The sequence below is a fragment of the Culex quinquefasciatus genome, chromosome 3 (assembly GCF_015732765.1).
Source record: "Culex quinquefasciatus strain JHB chromosome 3, VPISU_Cqui_1.0_pri_paternal, whole genome shotgun sequence".
Classification (NCBI taxonomy): Eukaryota; Metazoa; Arthropoda; class Insecta; order Diptera; family Culicidae; genus Culex; species Culex quinquefasciatus.
Window position 1 is genome coordinate 182,975,178 of NC_051863.1, and position 20,243 is coordinate 182,995,420.

The window sequence follows — 20,243 nt, forward strand, 5'->3', positions numbered from 1 at the left end:
GGATGGGACTCTGGGTCATTTCCTGGCCATGTATTTAGGCAAAACTTGTTGCCCTACATTTCTTGAGCATAAAAATACAACTTGGCATGAGGCCATAAGGTGGAAAACAATTTCAAGAATATTTGAACTTCAAATATTTTAATTCAACAATTACATTAACTTGAAAATTCTTCTAGTCCCATCCCAGAAGGATTTTTAAATTTATTGAATACATGGCACATGGCCTCATGCCAAGTTGTATTTTTATGCTCAAGAAATGTAGGGCAACAAGTTTTACCAAAAAACATGTCCAGGAAATGACCCAGAGTTCTATCCTAGAAGGATTTTTAAATTTATTGAATATTTGAATTAAAATATTTGAAGTTCAAATATTTCTGGAATTTTTTTCCTCCACATGGCCACATGTCAAGTTATATTTTTATGTTCCAGGATAAAGGGCAACAAGTTTTACCAAAATACATGTCCAGGAAATGACCCAGAGTCCCATCCTAGAAGGATTTTCAAATTTATTGAATATTTGAATTAAAATACAGCCATCCCTCATATTCGGAACAGTTTACAGATCTGCCAATGTTCAACAAATCATAGAAAATCGATAATTTAACATAATGATTTGCTTTTTCCTTTATGTGAGAGTTTTTCTTGCGATCTTTCAATTGATGTATAGACCGGCTGTACATTTTTACGTTTTATATCAAGTTTTCAAAGAAAAACATTGACCCGTGAAATCCACAAATTCGGAACACTTTTTTCTTACGATGTAAACAAACTTTTTTTTTCTCTTTAGGAGTACACACTTTTTACAAGAAATGACTTCACACTCTGAAACCAATAAAACTAAAGCTCTGTGATGTTTCAAACATGGTCTGATAACATTTTTTGTGAAAATATCAATTAAATTCAGGTGTTTCACAATTGTGGGAGGCACAATAACATCCCACAATTATGGAACAGGCAATTTGGAGGCAGAGTTTTGCTGCTCTGGATAGAATAGTCTTGAAATGAGGGTTTTTGTTCAAAAAGCACTATTTTTACTAGTGAAATAGCAAGAGAATGTCCAAATAAAGGTCCTAAAAATAGCAGGGATGACAAAAAAGTTGCATTTTGCATCCTATTGACAAATTACTACAAAAGTGTTCCGAATTTGTGGGTGTTCCGAATATGTGGGATGACTGTATTAGAAGTTCAAATATTTCTGGAATTTTTTTCCTCCACATGGCCACATGTCAAGTTGTATTTTTATGTTCCAGGAATGTAGGGCAACAAGTTTTGCCTAAATACATGTCCAGGAAATGACCCAGAGTCCCATCCTAGAAGGATTTTTAAATTTATTGAATATTTGAATTAAAATATTTGAAGATCAAATATTTCTGGAATTTTTTTCCTCCACATGGCCACATGTCAAGTTGTATTTTTATGTTCCAGGAATGTAGGGCAACAAGTTTTGCCTAAATACATGTCCAGGAAATGACCCAGAGACCCATCCTAGAAGGATTTTCAAATTTATTGAATATTTGAATTAAAATATTTGAAATTCAAATATTTCTGGAATTTTTTTCCTCCACATGGCCTCATGCCATGTTGTATTTTTATGCTCAAGGAATGTAGGGCAACAAGTTTTACCAAAATACATGTCCAGGAAATGACCCAGAGTCCCATCCTAGAAGGATTTTCAAATTTATTGAATATTTGAATTAAAATATTTGAAATTTAAATATTTCTAGAATTTTTTTCCTCCACATGGCCTCATGCCAAGTTGTATTTTTATGCTCAAGAAATGTAGGGCAACAAGTTTTACCAAAATACATGTCCAGGAAATGACCCAGAGTCCCATCCTAGAAGGATTTTCATATTTATTGAATATTTGAATTAAAATATTTGAAATTCAAATATTTCTGGAATTTTTTTCCTCCACATGGCCTCATGCCAAGTTGTATTTTTATGTTCCAGGAATGTAGGGCAACAAGTTTTGCCTAAATACATGTCCAGGAAATGACCCAGAGTCCCATCCTAGAAGGATTTTCAAATTTATTGAATATTTGAATTAAAACATTTGAAATTCAAATATTTCTGGAATTTTTTTCCTCCACATGGCCTCATGCCAAGTTGTATTTTTATGCTCAAGAAATGTAGGGCAACAAGTTTTGCCTAAATACATGCCCAGGAAATGACCCAGAGGCCCATCCTAGAAGGATTTTTAAATTTATTGAATATTTGAATTAAAATATTTGAAGTTCAAATATTTCTGGATTTTTTTTCCTCCACATGGCCACATGCCAAGTTGTATTTTTATGTTCCAGGAATGCAGGGCAACAAGTTTTGCCTAAATACATGTCCAGGAAATGACCCAGAGTCCCATCCTAGAAGGATTTTCAAATTTATTGAATATTTGAATTAAAATATTTAAAGTTCAAATATTTCTGGAATTGTTTTCCTCCACATGGCCTCATGCCAAGTTGTATTTTTATGCTCAAGAAATGTAGGGCAACAAGTTTTGCCTAAATACATGTCCAGGAAATGACCCAGAGTCCCATCCTAGAAGGATTTTTAAATTTATTGAATATTTGAATTAAAATATTTGAAGTTCAAATATTTCTGGATTTTTTTTCCTCCACATGGCCACATGCCAAGTTGTATTTTTATGTTCCAGGAATGTAGGGCAACAAGTTTTGCCTAAATACATGTCCAGGAAATGACCCAGAGTCCCATCCTAGAAGGATTTTCAAAATTATTGAATATTTGAATTAAAATATTTGAAATTTAAATATTTCTGGAATTTTTTTCCTCCACATGGCCTCATGCCAAGTTGTATTTTTATGTTCCAGGAATGTAGGGCAACAAGTTTTGCCTAAATACATGTCCAGGAAATGACCCAGAGTCCCATCCTGGAAGGATTTTTAAATTTATTGAATATTTGAATTAAAATATTTGAAGTTCAAATATTTCTGGAATTTTTTTCCCTCACATGGCCACATGCCAAGTTGTATTTTTATGTTCCAGGAATGTAGAGCAACAAGTTTTTCCTAAATACATGTCCAGGAAATGACCCAGAGTCCCATCCTAGAAGGATTTTCAAATTTATGGAATATTTGAATTAAAATATTTGAAGTTCAAATATTTCTGGATTTTTTTTCATTCACATTCAAAATTTCATACTCCAGGAATGTAGGGCAGTAAGTTTTGCCAAGAAACATGTCCAGGTAATGTTATTTGTTCGTGTTTTTGAATTTTTGGAATCTCTCTTAAAAATTGTTCCTGGGATAACCATGACAAGTTATCCCGCATGCCATAAAGATGGCCGCCATAGCGCTATAAATTATTCCTAGGATAACCATCTGTAGGATAACTTTTCCCACCTATTTTTAAAATTGAACTAAAAATTTCCTGATTCTTTTTCTTTTTGTAGCGTTATCCAAGCATCAATAGGTTCAATTTTCAACATTTTAAGACATTTTCATAGGAAATTTGCTGAACTTCATAAAAATTTCAGAAAAGTACTTTTGATGTGTTGATTGAAATCTAAAAATAAGGTTTCAAATTGTCTCACATTTAATAAGTTTTTCTTAAATCATGCTTATTTTTGAAAATAAAGGCAACACTGCACAGTGATCCGAAACCGTGAAAAAATTGGTAGCGGCCACACGTTAAGATTTAGAGCTTTGGTGTCTTCGGGACAAATGACCAGGGTTAATTGGGGCATCTTTTGGTATGGTGGACATTAGGGTGGTCCAAATTTTAGGGTGGTTCAGAATTTTTATTTTGGCGGGATGACGAGATATCGCTTTGGTATCATTAGAAAAGTTGTAGGGAACACCATTCTTAGCAACTTTGCTGCAGAACACTAAGCTCTATCTTCAAACGGGAAGTTTCTAGAGCCATTTTTGTAATTAAGGTTGAAGTGTTTATTAAAAAAAATGAGTTTTTTTATTAATCAACTCAGGCTTGTGTCGTAGCGAGTTAGTGTCTTCTATACATTTGTAGAGCTTATCAAAACACTTATTTATCTTCCAAGAGAGCGAAAATCGGACCTTTTAAACGAATGTTATATCCAAAGTACGACGAAAAAGTGTTATCTAATCTCAATTTTAAAATGAGCATTTTTAAATCGTTTTTTGCCCATAACTTTTTATAGAATTGACCAAAATTTATTTTTCAAGAATAAAAATGTTTATTTTGACAAGCTCTGCAATTGTCTAGAAGGGCCCAAAAATGTACAAAATGATCTAGTGGTTGTAAAAGAAGAAACAAGTTTTGGCTGAGTTATTTCCGGAATAAATTTAATTATTTTGTTAATTCCTGAAATATTTCAGCCAAAACTTGTTTCTTCTTTTACAACCATTGCAGGCCTGCTCAACGTCCGGCCCGTGAAGCCATTTCATTCGGCCCGCGACGGAATTTGCAAATATTATAACAATTAATTAATAAGAAAAATATTTTTTTTTATATATATTTCCATTAGCAATGCGTATTACTTAGGATTTGGCCTTTGTATTTTTTTAAGAAGACTTTTGTTTCAAATTCAAACATTTTTTATTCTTTGTATGTCATTATTAATAGTTTCAGAATCAATTATTAAACTGAAAAATGGCCCTAAAAAATCATCCATTAGGTAAAAACTTTTAAACTTATAAAAAAATGAAGTGTTGTTTTTAAATGAACAAAAAGACACTACTTTTGAATTTCTCATAGTTTTTACTATGTTTACTTTAAATTTGATTTCTCCTTTTTAAGAAACTTAATGTGATAAAATTCTGTTCGATAAAATCATAAAGAAGCAAATTATTCATAATTAAAATGTCTCAAAATGTATCAAGCATTCGGGGAGCAGAAAACATAGTTTTTCATAAATTTAAAATTACCTCGCATAATTTTAGGATACTTGAAGAAAACGAATGAAAAACTTTTCAATATAAATTTACGCTTTTACTAATTCATTCGGTGTTTCAAATCATTTGAAAATATTTTGTTCAATATTTGTGCACCTTTATTGCACAACAACGTAAAAAGTGTTTATTTTTGTTTAGCTTTTCAAAAATCCATGCAACGGCCAATTAATATTTAATGAGGTTTTTTTAAGTTTATGATATCATCCTGAATTGTGGTGAAATTTCGTCTTCATGATACAGATTGTAGAAAATTTAGTTTTCACTTTGCATGTTCAGCTGTCGCAAAATGGCTCCTTTGATCACACACAGAAAAAAATGATGGTAATATAACATCTGGGAATGTTAATTGATTTCCGATTAATTTAACTTTTTTACATATCTTTTATTTGATAAAATAATATTTCAATAGTCTTTACTGCCGTTCTACGCATAATTGTCCCATGTTCAAAAAAGTGCAACTGAGAAAAACGCGATTGAAATGTTTCGACCGATTTCTGTGTTTCTACGCATAATTGTCCCGTGGGTTCCTATTCGCCCTATGTGTCCCTAATCGCCCCAGTTAGCAGTTTATCACCCTTATTTGTGATCCTCTTGCTATACAACGGGTAAACAAGGCATAATGCTTAGTAAAACTAATGATTCCGTGTAAGAAAATACTTGGTGGGACAATTATGCGTAGAAGTTCAACGATGGGACAAACAGACTTGGTGTTGTTTTTGATGAGTTTCCGAACAAAGTACCAGATTTTATGTGTTTTTCTAAAAATACACATCAGACTAAACTTAAAAATGGTATAAAGTCAAAATCGTCAAAAACTGACATGGGACAATTATGCGTAGAACGGCAGTTTACCCTTAAGGGGTTACATACATGTAAAAAATCACAAAATTTCATAATTCGGAAAATTTATTAAATCAACTTAAAAGATGATTTGCCACGAAACCTCGATATGAGATGGACCAAATTGGCTTAAATTTGGGGTGAAGACTCGCAAGACATATCTCGTGTGCATGACGAAGCCCGATTTTGAAATTTTGCATTTTAAAAAAATACAAAAATCGAAAACTTTTGATTTTTTATATGCACAACATAAAATATTTTTATCTTTTTCAAAATAAACTTATTGAAAATCGGCCTTCGTCATGCACACAGGACCGGTTTAACGAGTCTTCACCAAAATTTTGAGCCGATTTGGTTAGTGCAGTGTTGAGATATCGTGGCACCCGTTTTTTGAAAATGCTAACTTCATATAGCTGTATCTCAGCAATGATACAACCAAATGTCTTCAAATTTATTTTGTTAAAAGTTGAAAATGTATATTTTAATGTCTTGAAAACAGATTTCAAAAAGTTTAAGTTTGTGCTCAAACCAACCTCTGACATTTTTGACGATTTACATGTATGTAACCCCTTAAGCTATATATCCAACTTAAGACCAATCTCTTGAAAAACATCCGTTTGAAGTAAATTTCAAAAATAATAAATAATACTAAAACAACATTTGGATGTAAAAGTGTTTTAAAATGCATTTAACACGCGTCCAGTTGTGTTCCGATCATCAGTTCTCAAAATATCGATGAATTTAAAGAAAAATTAGCTAAATATGATTATAAATGCAGGAAAATGCATTTGAACTGGTTTGCAGTTGATTAAACTTCAATTTTCATTAAAATTTTCAAGTTTTCGAAAACATATTTTCTTGCCCCCTGCTTTTTCGGGCTAACATTGAAGGAGAGGGTGAAGGGGGGGGGGAGGGGGGGGTTTGTTGACTTAAGCTTTGAAAATATTTGCAACGGCCTTATTGAAAAAAATGTTCTTGCTTAATTCATTGAAAATACAAAACATTTTATTCAATTATTTCGATATTCTCATCGTTATGTTTTGATCCATTCTCCATCAAAACGAATTTCAGAAATTTCTTACAAAATAATTATTCCGTTTTGTAGAGAAATCAAAACACGGAGAATTAGGACTAAGATTTTATGGTGGAAACAATATAAATTTTAAATGATTACAAATTATTAGCTACATTTCGCAAAAAAAAAACAAACTTGAAAAGCCTTTGATGATCAATCTTTCAAGATTCTCTGCCCCTGAACTCAATAAATCAATCCCTTTGGCGAATCACAATCCAAGCAATAACTCCAAACAATATTGCCAACGTGACTGCTGACAAGCCGTCACCGGCCAAGCGTCTTTCGGCAGCAGTAAGTCACATTCCGTGACAATCGCGTGAAAAATACCGCCCAGTGCCAATCCAGTGATAAATCTATTTTAAATGATCCTCTTCGAGAACGGGGGTCCGTTTTGCACAGTTTTGTCCGACTACAAAATAAAAGGAACTTGGCACGTCATCCTGCGAAAGGTGTGCTGCAGCTTTCGAAAAATATATTTTGTTTAGAATAAAATTGCTATAAATCACCTCGGGAGAGACCACCTCGGCCTCGAGTTCCTGTCCGGGCGACGTCGACGACGACGAGGGTCCCTTTTCCCGTTCGTGCGGCTCGATTTAAAATTCCAAAACGGAAGTGCAAATTATGGCATATAAATATAAATCATAAAATTCGCCATTTTTCAAACCGTGCACACTCCAATTCCCGTCCGGGGAATGTGAGAAAACCGTGCAATCAACACCTTTTTTCGAAGGTGATTTCCGGGGCCGAAAGCGGGCCGTGAGGAATGTGTTTGATTTGCATCGTATGAAAAATTATCTAAATATATGTATTTTGATGGCACGGTTGGTACCGACCGCGGCTGGCAGTTTTTGGTTTGGGGTGATCTAAACCACCCCTTGAATGGACTAGTGAATAATAAAATTTTCTAACCCCCCGGGGCCGAAAACCGAATGGCCATCAAATTGGGGCTCCCTTTGGACGGTTTGGCTGTGAAAATCGGTAAATTTGATGGATTTGGAGTGCGTTTGACGTTTGGAATTGTACTCGGACTGGCCCTCACATTCAAGCAATTTATTGTGGTAGGGGAGTGTGGGGTAATTTGGACACCCTAAGGAAATTGTTCTGTTACGGGCTGTATGGATATTTTAAAGGAATGTGGATGACACCAGAGGATAATAGAGACCATATTTGATGGAAAAATGTCATTCATTTCGATAAATTTTGATGAAAAACCCATTTTTATCGCAAAAATTAAAAGGTGTCCAAATTACCCCCACATTTTTGTGTGGGGGTAATATGAACACCCCTATGGGGTAATTTGGACATGCCTTGTGGGGTAATTTGGACATGCCTTGTGGGGTAATATGGACATACCTTGTGGGGTAATATGAACACCTTTTGTGGGGTAATTTGGACACATGTTGAAGAATAAGTTTAACATTTGATTTTTTGAGCATGTTTTTTTATCCTTCAACCTGGTTTTGTAATTGCTTTATATTTTGAAGTGTTGCTCACAATATTTCATCAAAGGTTTAAATAATGATTTTGTGATAGAACTGTAATTCAATAGGAAGATAACAAATAGTTCAGTGTAGTATACAAAATTTAATCATTAATACTGAAATGATTTAAACATTGATTCTGGATCAAGCACACTATACTTGTTTTTAGTGATTAAGGTATCGTTTATGTTTATATAAATCAATCTTTATATAGAATTTATTAGCCTGAAAATATCATTTTTTTTTAATTTTACATTCTGTAGCCCTTCAAATTTAAATATTATTGTAAACCAGCATAGAAATTAGAAATGTCAAAGAAATTAATTAAAAGCAATCAACATTAGAGTCTTGTTGAACGCCAAATGTACAGTAATCAGATTTTCATCAAGTCGAATATTGGAATAAATTTATCTAAATTAAAAATAGGGGTTTTGTGAAAGTTCTCATTGCTCACATACACTTTTGATTGTTTTGACATATTAAATCCCTCTAAATTTATCTAAATCCCTTTAAAAACTCATCCAACCATGAAAGTTACTTTTTTGTTGCCTGACAGGTAGACTTTCAGGTATGTCCAAATTACCCCACAAGCCATGTTCAAATTACCCCCATAGCATATTCTATCATAAATTGCGATTTTTGATGATAAAAATGGATAAAATGCACAATTTTTATACGTAGGGTAGAGTAGTCATCAATGAGACACGGGGAACAATGATAAAATGGCTCTAACAAGTCGTAGTTTCAACCAATCAGGCTCATATTTGGGGGAAAGGTGTGTCTACTGGATACACGTCTGCCATTATAGTGGCTTTGGTTATGGACGCTCCCTTGAAAAGTTATTCATAGATGTTTGATTCTGGGGTGTAAAAGTAAATTATGGACAAAAATTACTTTTTCGCTCGTAGGCCGCCATTAACACCAAAACTAATATTTCTGCAAATTTCTTTCGACGTTCCATAGGGATTGAGTTGGGCTACAATGTCCTTTCATTAGGTTTGGCAAAAATTTAGAATATACCCAGAATCCAGGACTGTCTCATTGTTCCCCACTCATTTCAGCTCATGGGTAACAATGAGACACTTTGATTTTTCTTCATTAAACTTTTCAAAATCTGTGGAAATCTTTCAAAACATGTACTAAAAGTGATTTTTGGCATATTTATAGAGTTTTAACTTCATTTAACTAAAAATACAAAGTTATTTGGTATAAATATACGGATTTTACAAAATTTAAATACTTTTTAATACAACTTTTGTTAATAAAAGTTTCATGTTGGCAAAATTGCTCTAAAATGTTCAAGGCAAGTCACCTGCAATGGAACAATACAAAAATATTATGTTTTACTAGAAAAATCTTGATTTTCGTAGTGTGTCTCATTGTTCCCCAGCTGTCTCATTGTTCCTGCCAAGTGCGTCTACAATGAGACAGTTGAATAACTCTGGCTGTAGATGTCGGATCGATCTCATATTTTGGTCAATGTTAGAACACATTAAAAGAAAGAAAATACAACAAAAAGCTCATTAAAACATGCTGATGAAAAAATGAGAAAAATCTTTGAAAGTTGAAAACCAAAAGTGTCTCATTGATGACTACCCTACCCTACATATCTCAGGCATCGTCCAAGCAACCCCCTTAAACAAAAAATTCAACTTTTATGCCATATAACCCCTGCAAAACCTTATTTCCTAACCTTCAAATATTAGAATTTAAGACAGTGCCAACCGGCCTTTGGAAACTTTTACTTATTATACCAAAACTACTTAACCTATTCCAACTTTTTTGGTTTGTCCATACTCCTAGGCCATTACTAGTACTAGCCTTATCACTTAAATTGCCGTTTTCACTTTATATCCGAAGAAAACGTGATTTTTAAAGGGGTGTCCAAATTACCCCCACTGTCCATATTACCCCAAATTCCCCTATTGATTTATTTTCAATTCTTGGAATCTTTTTATCAAATTCGATTGCGTTTATAAAAATATTCTCAAATCTCACAAAAATTGCAAAAATATGATACCAAAACAACTCCACCCCAAACTAGTCTCAGTAACAAAGTGGCATCGTCCGTGTTGACAGGATTATGAGCGTCATTAAATAAAATTACACTCGTTACATTTTCACAGATACTTTGTCATACCGGCACTCCAAACGAGCAGCGAGCATCCACACGATAGAATCGCAACAAACGGGAGGAAAAACTCGGAAGCTGTTGATTTTCCCTTCCGCGAGCGATTTTCCCCAATAGTGTGGAAAGAGCCAGAGAGGAAGTCAGTCGTTAGCAGCTCATTGCCGGGCGGAAAGTTATGAGCTCGCTCAACAATAACCACTGTTCCGTTTCTCCTCCAAGAGCTCTTCACTCCAGCGACAATCATTGCATTGTTCAGGCAATCGCCCGACGCTCCAAAGGAAGGGAAACTTGAAGTTTCTATTGGTGAAGACAGGGCTCGCAAAGTTTGTCGTCTCCCCCCCCCCAAGGAAGACGGTGGAGAGATAAAAATCTGGTCCGTCGCTTCAGCTTCCGGCGGTGTGGTGTGAAGAAATTATGATGCCATGCGTCTTCTCGACTGTGAAATTACTTTTGTACAGCTTGACAAATGCACTTAATTACGATGTTTTAAGGAAAGAGTCGCCGATCCGTTGTTTGGAGACCAAATGGGTTAACGGGACCTGACATCTTAACCCTCTTCTGATTAGCAGTTTTTCTGCATACAAGCCTTATTTCATCACTTTTTGTGTTTTTGTTCGTCACAAAATTATCTCAACTTATAAAATGAACAAGTTAACATTGCACATCAACCAGATTCTACTCTATTTATAACAAACATTGTAGTATCTTTGAACGAGTGCTATCGGATAATTCGAACAAAACAGTCGAAATTTCATATAGAAGAAGATAAAAGAAGATTGGATGTAGAATCGATTAGCAACGTCCATTTTCCAATGAAAAAGAGTATTCAGTCGCCTAAACGAAATTGTGTTGCTTAGCTTAAACAGTGAGCGCATATTTCAATTAAAGTTTTGTCCTCACCATTGTATTCCTGAGAATATTAAACATTGGTTTACAATTTCGATCAATATTTCATTTTCAATTCACGAGATATAGTATTTTAAAAACATAAATGCGTCGCAAAATCAAAACATTTATTTTTATTTCTGTTGAAAGCATCTTGTAGATGCGTATACTATGATTCTTGAAAATTTGCCAGCTATTTCTCAAAAACGCTTTTTGTTTTTTAATCTTGCACATTAGGACCATTTTCATAAGCGATCATGTTCATTAAAATTAACCCATTTATTAAATTTCGATTTCGATTTTCGAGTAGGCAACACTCTTATACATAAAACATTTTATTTTCGATTTGGTAACATGAAAAAACAGATTTTTTTTAAACATGCATTCAATTTGTTTAATTTTCAAGCACACTATGATCTACAAAATATTTCAATAGAAATTTAAAATATTGTTTCGGTTCATTTTGCAACGAGTTTTCGTATGTCTTACTACACAGCAAAAAATCCGATAGTAAAATCGCATGCAAAAGCATGCACATCACCTTCGTCAAAATAACCACTTAATATTACACACTGCATGTACATTTTTCGCAAACACAAAAAAAAAGTTGCAGCCGACGGGATTCTACCCAGCACCTACAGTAAGGGCTGGCGCCTTAACCAACTCGGCCATCAGACAGATGAAAAGCTATATGGATAAACGCATATATGAGCTTGACATTTCGGTCATGCAGGTTTCCCATACATATTTCAGGGTGTAATATTACATAGAATTGCATAAAAAAATGGCAATATTTATTTTACATCCAGGCCTATTACTTGCAGCTGGATTACTGCTTTTTTAGCAGTGTAATTGCCATAAGCCCTTATTGACATTCCAGAAAAAAAACAGATGCGCGAAAAAATAATTTTCAGACTTTTTTCATTTCAAAGGTTTTTCACTTGAAGCTTAATTCCATAATAAGTACACGGAGAAAAAAGTTTTGAAAAGCGTACCATGAAATTTGAATACCTTGTTCGTCGTTCCCCTTTTCATAAACCATTGTTACTATTTTTGAAACTCTTTTTCTCCGTGTTTAAGCTTAAAAAATAATCATTGGCGCTAGAGTTTAGGATCGTACCGCAATTATAATTAATTGAAAAATTGATTGATTGAGTTGCTACAATTTCTTATATGCAATTGTATATTGGTTGTAGAGAAACCGCCCTCATTTTTTGGCTATCGATATCTCGGAAATTTTGGTTAGATTTTAAATGTAAAAAAAAAACATTAAGTTTCATTTATTGCTCTTTTCAATGGATTTTGCAAATCTTTTTTTAACAGAATGATAGGCTTTAGGCTCGATGATCAATCCTAGATTTGTTTTTAAAAGGTCCAATGCGTTGGATTTCCTTATGTTTAAATAACCTTTCCAAATAAACCTTTAGAATTTGTAAATGTGTTTAGCCCTAATACATAATAAAAAAACCAACAAAAAATAAAAAAAAAACAGAAAACCTAAAATATTGTACCAATGTACATAATTGAATTTCTTAAAGAAAAAAAAATTAAGGCGAAAACACTGGATTCCATTTACAGTGGACTGTCTCGTTGTCAATATTGAAGCGGGAGGAATCAAATTAAAGAACAAATGCTTCTTGAAGGGACTGAAAAAAGCATTATACAGTTGTTTCACAATAATTGATTTTAAAAATATCTAAGTATTGAAGAATTAATTTTACTAGCTGTTATTGAAATCTCATAAAAATTATTGTAAAAAGTGATCAATAATGTCGTGTTAGAATTGATTTTCAACGTCGGAACATACACTTATTTTTTTTGTAAAAGTACCTCTACTCCCACTTAATTTTTGAAGTTTTTTTTTTAAGTGGGCGACATAAAAATTTAAAAATATTAGCTTAAGTAGTTTAAAAATGCAAAATTTGTTAAAATATTTTCGAAATTCGAATAACTTCTGATTAGGGGAAAGTGGGGCAAGTGTAACAAGCAAACTAAATGCTCGTTAAAACCTATTAAAAACGTTAATAAATCAGTCTTATTGTTTGACTTCGATAAAATAAGTTTCTAAAAAATCCTGTTTTGTACTAATAAAAATATTTTTTAAATTGATTTTCCGAAAGTTTTATTCAACGTGTGGGGCAAGACGAACAATGCCTGAAACAACTTGTTAATATCCTATCAATTGAACTATTATCACTAAGACACATCAGATTAGAGTGCATGTCAAATGCGTTACTTTAATTTTTAGATAAATAATAATATTGTACTAATATTTCAATCGATCTTACGAAAAAAAACTATGATGATAAATAGTAAATTTTCGCAATATATTGTATGTTTTAAAACAATTGTTTATCAGTTTTTTAAAGTACTTTTATGAATTTATTACCCAATAAATTATGTTGTTGCAGCAACTCGTATTTTTTTCCATACTTGAAATCCATATGGTACACTTGCCCTATATGAACAAGGTTTTTTTTAAAGTTCTCAACAAAAATATTTGATAACATGAACTAAATCTTATTTTGGACTTTCCAAATGTTATAAGAAAACAAAGGTATTAAAAAAAACCATTTAGTCTTGTGGTAGTAGAATTAACTAATTGCATTGCTAGTAACAATTCTTCATATTGGAAATATTGGACATTGTAAAAATAACGATCGTACGAGCGATTGTTCTTCTTGCCCCACTTTCCCCTATGTTGATTTCTACGAAAACCGATGTTCATCATTTTAACGTAATCCCGGGCAGACGGTAATAACTTAATTCATGCCATTTCAATAACAAATATTGTTAAAATAACAGTAAGTGTTATGGAATCTTCTTGAAAAATCCATTTTTGCATAAGGGTTTCATAACAGTTTATGTTATCATAACAAAATTTGTTATTGGTCTGATATTGGTTGTAAGCCAAAACAACTTTGGAATAACATTTTTTGTTATGGAAGAATACCTGAAACTGTTATTGTGATGATCGGATTAGTTGTTAAAATAACAAAAAATAATAACAAAGTTCTGTTCGAAGAAAAACTAACAATGTTATAAGTCTGTTATTACAATAACAATCTAATAACAAAAAAATCATAACGTCGAATAACAAATCTTGTTATGATAACACAAAATGTTATTGGCCTAGTATTTTCAAATATCAAAAAATGTTATTCCCAAGTTATTTCCGTCTGTTCGGGAACTCAAAAATTTAAAATATCAGTTAAAAACATATAGCAGTCATTAAAAATAAATACCGTGGGCAATATTTAAATTGCCATCGGCTGTAGAAAACAGTTAGGCATTTAATTTTAACCATTTACCCAGAGGTACTGAGACACACTTTAAAAACCTGTCAAAGAGAGAGACAGTTCTGCCCACCATCGAAAAAACGGCTAATATCCACTTTTGGCAAAAACGAGATATTAGCACCAGGTGATAGAGGATGCTCCAACGCATCTTTTGACCCTTGAATTTCACTGAAATAGTGTATAGACTTGGCTGCCGATGCGAAAAACCAAACGGCTAATATGCCACTCTTATGGGAAATTGCCTTGACGGAGATTTAGTGACAAACACTAAAACGCGTTTTTCTCGGAATACTTGATTTGGCATAATAGCCGGATTTTCAATTATGGGCAGAGTTGATATTGGGTCATACAAGTTTCTGCATTTTGTATACCTAATTTTTATCCAATTCGCCTAGTATTCGCAGAAAATTTAACATATAAATCGATAAAAATGCAAGAAAATTGCCAACAAATAGATCTTTAATACTTAAAACTAAGGATTTGTTATTCCTTTCAAGTTTGGTCGAAATTGTGGAAAATCAAGTCCAAATTGGTACTTGGAAAATTGAACTTTGAAAAATGGTTTTATTTTAATTACAAATATTTGAGGGTTAAAAAACCTTACTTCCTCCAACACCATCTCAACCTGGAACGTAATCCGGTAAGTAAACGTGAAAATTGGTTGTCGGTTGCATCCTCGGAAAGATCCCGCAAGAAAGTGTGTGGGAAAACTTTTTCCTCCTTGGAAAGAGCTGATGCTGCACTTGCTCCCCACTTGTGTGTGTGAGTGAGTGTTTGTTGTGTTACACCCACACTTGCACTCGTTAAGATTTTGTGCCACAACCTTGAACAAGTTTGGAGAGGTGGGTGAGGGGCCGGTGTCACTTTGTGTGAAGAGTGGAATTTTTAAACACATCCTTCCCGGAGAGCAGATCCTGGCGGCAGCAGCTGTGCGGTGGAAAACTTTCGTGTAATTGTTGCTCCACGCAAAACGCCACGATGAATGGGGGGGTGTGAGGGGGCTGGGAAAGTTTTCAACCACAAACAGAGCACACCGACGTTCAGAATTGCCATTCTTGGGGGCACACGAAAACGTGCCCCACCACTTTTGTGGGATTCTGCCGGATGGTTGCTAGTTTTGTTGTGGCGTTGGCGGTTGGCGGAAAATGGTTTCATTGAAACTTGATCCTTTTCCGGGGGAGCAGATTTGAAGATTGTTTGCGTTGTCGTGTGCGGGTCGTGACGACGTGGTGAATGAAAATGAAATTTTGGCTAATTGATTGGCGGCAAGTTTTGCGGGTTGAGTGGGTTTGAGTTGAAGTTGGGAATCTGTAACTAGAATTTGTTGGATGTACTTTTTTTTTGTTCCAAAAATAAAACAAACAATGTAAGAAGTTAATTGAGTTCCCTAGTTCAAAGCGATGAATCTTCTCCGGAAAGCTAATTATCCCTGCTTCTAACACGGTTACTTCCAAAACAATAAAACGATACCATCGCGAACCTCATTTAAAATATCGCTCCCCATCAGGAAACGAGATTCCAGCAGGTCCATTGAAGCCTAGAAATTATTTATGCACCGGTGGTGTGACCTCGCTGCCAGCCTCCAACATTCTGTGGCAGGACATTCCAGCATCGGCAGGTCGCCCGGCCAGAATAAAACGATCTCCAGGGAAATTGACCATCGAGTCGTGGTTCGCGTTTCGTCCGTTTACTCAAATCTACCAAAGGCTAAAAGGTACGATAGCAGCCCCGGGCTTATCTTCCGGTCCCAATTGTGCACCTAAGCACGCGTTGGTCCACGTGGTGGCCACACTTTCGCGGTTGGTTTCGCGGTCGCGAAATTCCACACCATCGCGATGATGGTGATGACCATCGGGCCATTCTGGTATGGGGAAGGGGTGTTGAGCGGTGAAACCGCTTTATTAACCTCGTGGTCTCTTCTTTTTCAGCGGAATTCCCCGAAAGCCACTGGCAAAAGGGGAGATTCAAACTCCAGGTTGTTCAGGTAGGAAGATTGTGGCCCAACTATTTACTGCTGGGTTCGACTACTTTGTGCCGGTATCACTCTTGGGTCGGGAAATGGGTTCATAAATCATGGGAAACTCGTTGGCCGACAAAGCAGCGAAGGCCGGGTGAGTGTGTGAGAGTGATTCTGTTTGAACAATAACCAAGGGACAGGACGTGTGCAGAACTGGGGACACACTGTCGATTCGAGTCATGGAGCGGATTTATGCTTGTTTATTCATCCGGAAGTTCATCATCAGCATGTTGTTAGTTGTTGTTGTTAGAGGGATTAAAAATGGGTGAAAAGGTTGGGGTGTTCAAGTGTTGCAAAAAGTGTATTTAGAAACTGTTTTTTCATTGTTTTTCTGAGTATTTTCTATATGTATTTTCACAAATCAACATTTCAATAGAAGCCATTTGCCATATTGCATGAGTTTTTTTTTAATTTCATACAAAGCTCCATATAATATTTTTTCAAAAATCCGTTCATTAGGAAGGGATTTTATGATCGAAATAGTAAGTTATGTTAAGGCCTTTTTTACATTTATTTCACTTTTTATTACTAAAAGTTTTTATTCAACTATACTATATACATATTTTGTTAATTTTCAAAATTGTCAAAAGAAAAAAATATCTAATTTGCAATCTAAACAAATTTATTTATTACAGTCCAGACTCGATTATCCGAAGCCTCGATTACCCAAAGTTCCGATTATCCAAAGTTCGATAATCCGAAGGTTTGTATGGGACTTCGGATAATCGAACCATGAAAATTTTTTTTTTATATATTTTCTTATTTTTAACATCAAATTTGAGTCCTGCGGCCTCATTTAAGTCAAATTTGGGTTGTTGTTCAACATTTAAAAACAAGAAATAAAAAAAATGTGATTCGATTATCCGAACATTCCATTATCCGAAGTGTAATTTTTTCGAGGCCTTCGGATAATCGAGCCTGCACTGTATTATTATTATTTTTTATAAATTGTATATTTTATAAGTAAAAGGTATTTTGAGTATTTTTTATGTAAAAATAGCAATAAAAAATAATTTGGCAACCCTGGAATAAGCTTCTTTATTTTGAGTTTTCTCAATTTCGCCTTATTTGCCCAAAGTTTTATCAAACTATTGATAGGATTAACAATGTTAAATTTTTTTTTTTTGTCAAATTTTCTTCTCTTTTTTTCATAAAAATGGATTTATAATTTATAATTAAAGCTCAACATTAAAGCACTATCAATCCTTACTTGCAGCTTTTAATTAATTGTGAGGCCAATGCAAATATTTTTGGATGATCATGTTGACCACTCTTCATGGTCAATTTAAAAAATTAGGAGGCAATAAAATATTTATTTTTTTCAATAAAAATGTCAAAAATGTATTGGAAACAGACGTGTAACCAACTTAAAACATTTTAAATTGAAATTTCCTCAATTCTTAACTATTTTTGACACAATCAAACCAGTTTGAAAATATTTTGAATTGAAGTGAAATTTCATTGTACAGTTCCCAAAGATTTTTTTATGCAAAACGTATTTTTAATTTTTATGTTGAAAAAGTGTTTTCTAGTGAAATGTATTTTAAAAAAATTTTTTAATTGGTAGTTTGATTTCATAGCCCCAATTTCCATTTTTCATATTTTTTTCCGCCGTTATCAGTCAGAGTCGAGGGACAAAAAACATCAAATAATATTTGCAACGGCCTAACTTGTGTTCAGAAAAGATATCTTTTTTGCAAAAAATGCTACCACAAGATTATTGTGATATTTTTAAATTGCTAAAATTTTTAACAAAAATCAGGTCATTGCAAATTTTATTTCAAGATTTTGTGCCCCCTTCTCCCTACCCTACATTACCAAAAATTCCCCAAAAATACAAAGACACTTATTATTTCTGAAAATTTAAATGTTCAACTAAACAACAATTGATTTTAAAATATTTAAAATTTATTGTAAATCGTGTTTTTTTAGTATTTTTGATCAAATAGGGCAATTAAACTTTTTGCAAATTTTGAATTTTGGGACAACAGATCGGAAAAAGACATAAAACTGCAGAAAAAATATTTTAGGGAATTCATTTTTGATATTTTGGAAATTTCCAGTAGTAGCATAACTGTAGTTATGCATAAGGATTTTGTAATACTTTTAAAATAAAATTTGTAACAGCCTTATGACAAGTTTTCCTTAGATGATTTTTCAGCGTGGCAGGACAAAAATTTAAAATTTTACATTCGGATGCAGCTTGGAAAGATTTGTATTTTTTCCAAATATTATGCTTGAAAACATCTGATAAGAATAATTAACTTATTAGATTGTTCGGGTGGTAATTAAAACAACCAAATTTTTGATCAGCAGCTCTACGTAGCAGCTTCAAAACTAGAAGTAAGTATATTTTAAGTTTTTTGTTTACATTCTAGGTTTAAGTTTACTCACTTAATTGGTCTTCCTTCTACGCTTTCCAAACTCCTTCCTTCACTCTTTCCTTCTCCCTAACTTTCCTTCTTTGCACTCTTCCTGTATTTGTAGGTGCAATTTATTAATTTACTATTTTTCTTTTATTTTCAGATTTACTCACGGATCACCGAAGTACAAATTCGCCCCGAGTGACGGTGCGAAACGGCAGAGCAGGTTGCTAGACTTCTTCGCTGTTGGTAAGTATCTTGCGTTTAATTTATCTTCAACTGCACTAATTTTGGTTTCTATTTTACTTACAGGTTCCTAAGGCAGTACAGTTTCAATAAAATAAATAATCGAACTACAGCACTTCTTTTCCTCAGCAAAAATCCGCAAAATATCTCCTCCAAACTCGTTCAAACGTCCGTTCTTTCAGGTTGAAAAATGGTGAACAATCAGCGCGCGTGTTTACGGTGGTGGCCACACACACACTTTTTCTCTCCTCTTTGCGTGCGTTGACAGCTACGACGGCATCGGCTGTTTACACCGCCGGCGTTGCACCGTCGGCCAGTGTGCCCATCCCAGCGGTGGCAACACCCCAGCCCGTAAGATCCGTCGGGCCTTCCGGCGCGTCGGACTTACCGTCTCTGATCTCCAACACCGCTAAATTAACCACTGCTCTCCTGTTGACCTTCCCGTCTGCTGTCCTCACGTCCGCTTGTCGAACGCGTCCGTCCGACCCGCTGAACACCTCCACTACTCGACCTCGTACCCAGTTCTTCCGGTTCTTGCCATCGACCACGAACACCAGGTCGCCCGCTTCGAGGGCTTCCGATCCTCGAACCACTTTGGACGCCGGTTCAGCGAGGGCAGGTACTCCTTCGACCACCGCTCCCACATCTTGCCCGCCAGCTGCTGACTCCGCTTGTAAACATCTCGCAGTGCAGCAGCAGTGTCCACCGTCTCGTCCACTTTGAGGTCCGCACTCGTTACCGTCCCGCGCAGGAAGTGGTTTGGCGTGATGGCTTCTTCTTCAGCGGAATCTTGAGGGACGTACGTCAGCGGCCGAGTGTTGATCATGTCTTCGGCCTCGGCCAAAGATGTCGAGAGAATTTCGTCGGTCAGCTTTCGTCCGTCGTCAAGTGCGCGCAACGCCTCCTTCACCGATCGCACCATCCGTTCCCAGGCCCCGCCCATGTGGGGCGTCCCAGGTGGGATAAAGGACCATGAAGTGGTCGGCGACGTCATCTGCTCCGCGCACTCCTTGTTGATCT

At 34.8% G+C, this 20,243-nt stretch overlaps 1 protein-coding gene and 1 long non-coding RNA gene across 16 annotated transcripts in view; both read right to left on the minus strand.

Moving 5' to 3' along the window:
• LOC6035297 (calmodulin-binding transcription activator 1) overlaps positions 1 to 20,243 on the minus strand; it is a 380,289-nt gene that overhangs the window by 94,015 nt on the left and 266,031 nt on the right. The window lies entirely within an intron of this gene.
• Positions 18,887 to 19,346, minus strand: LOC119768865. The gene is made up of 4 exons (XR_005278265.1): positions 19,288 to 19,346; positions 19,151 to 19,220; positions 19,009 to 19,089; positions 18,887 to 18,951 (listed from the first exon to the last, which is right to left on the minus strand). It is a non-coding gene; the product is annotated as an uncharacterized LOC119768865 (long non-coding RNA).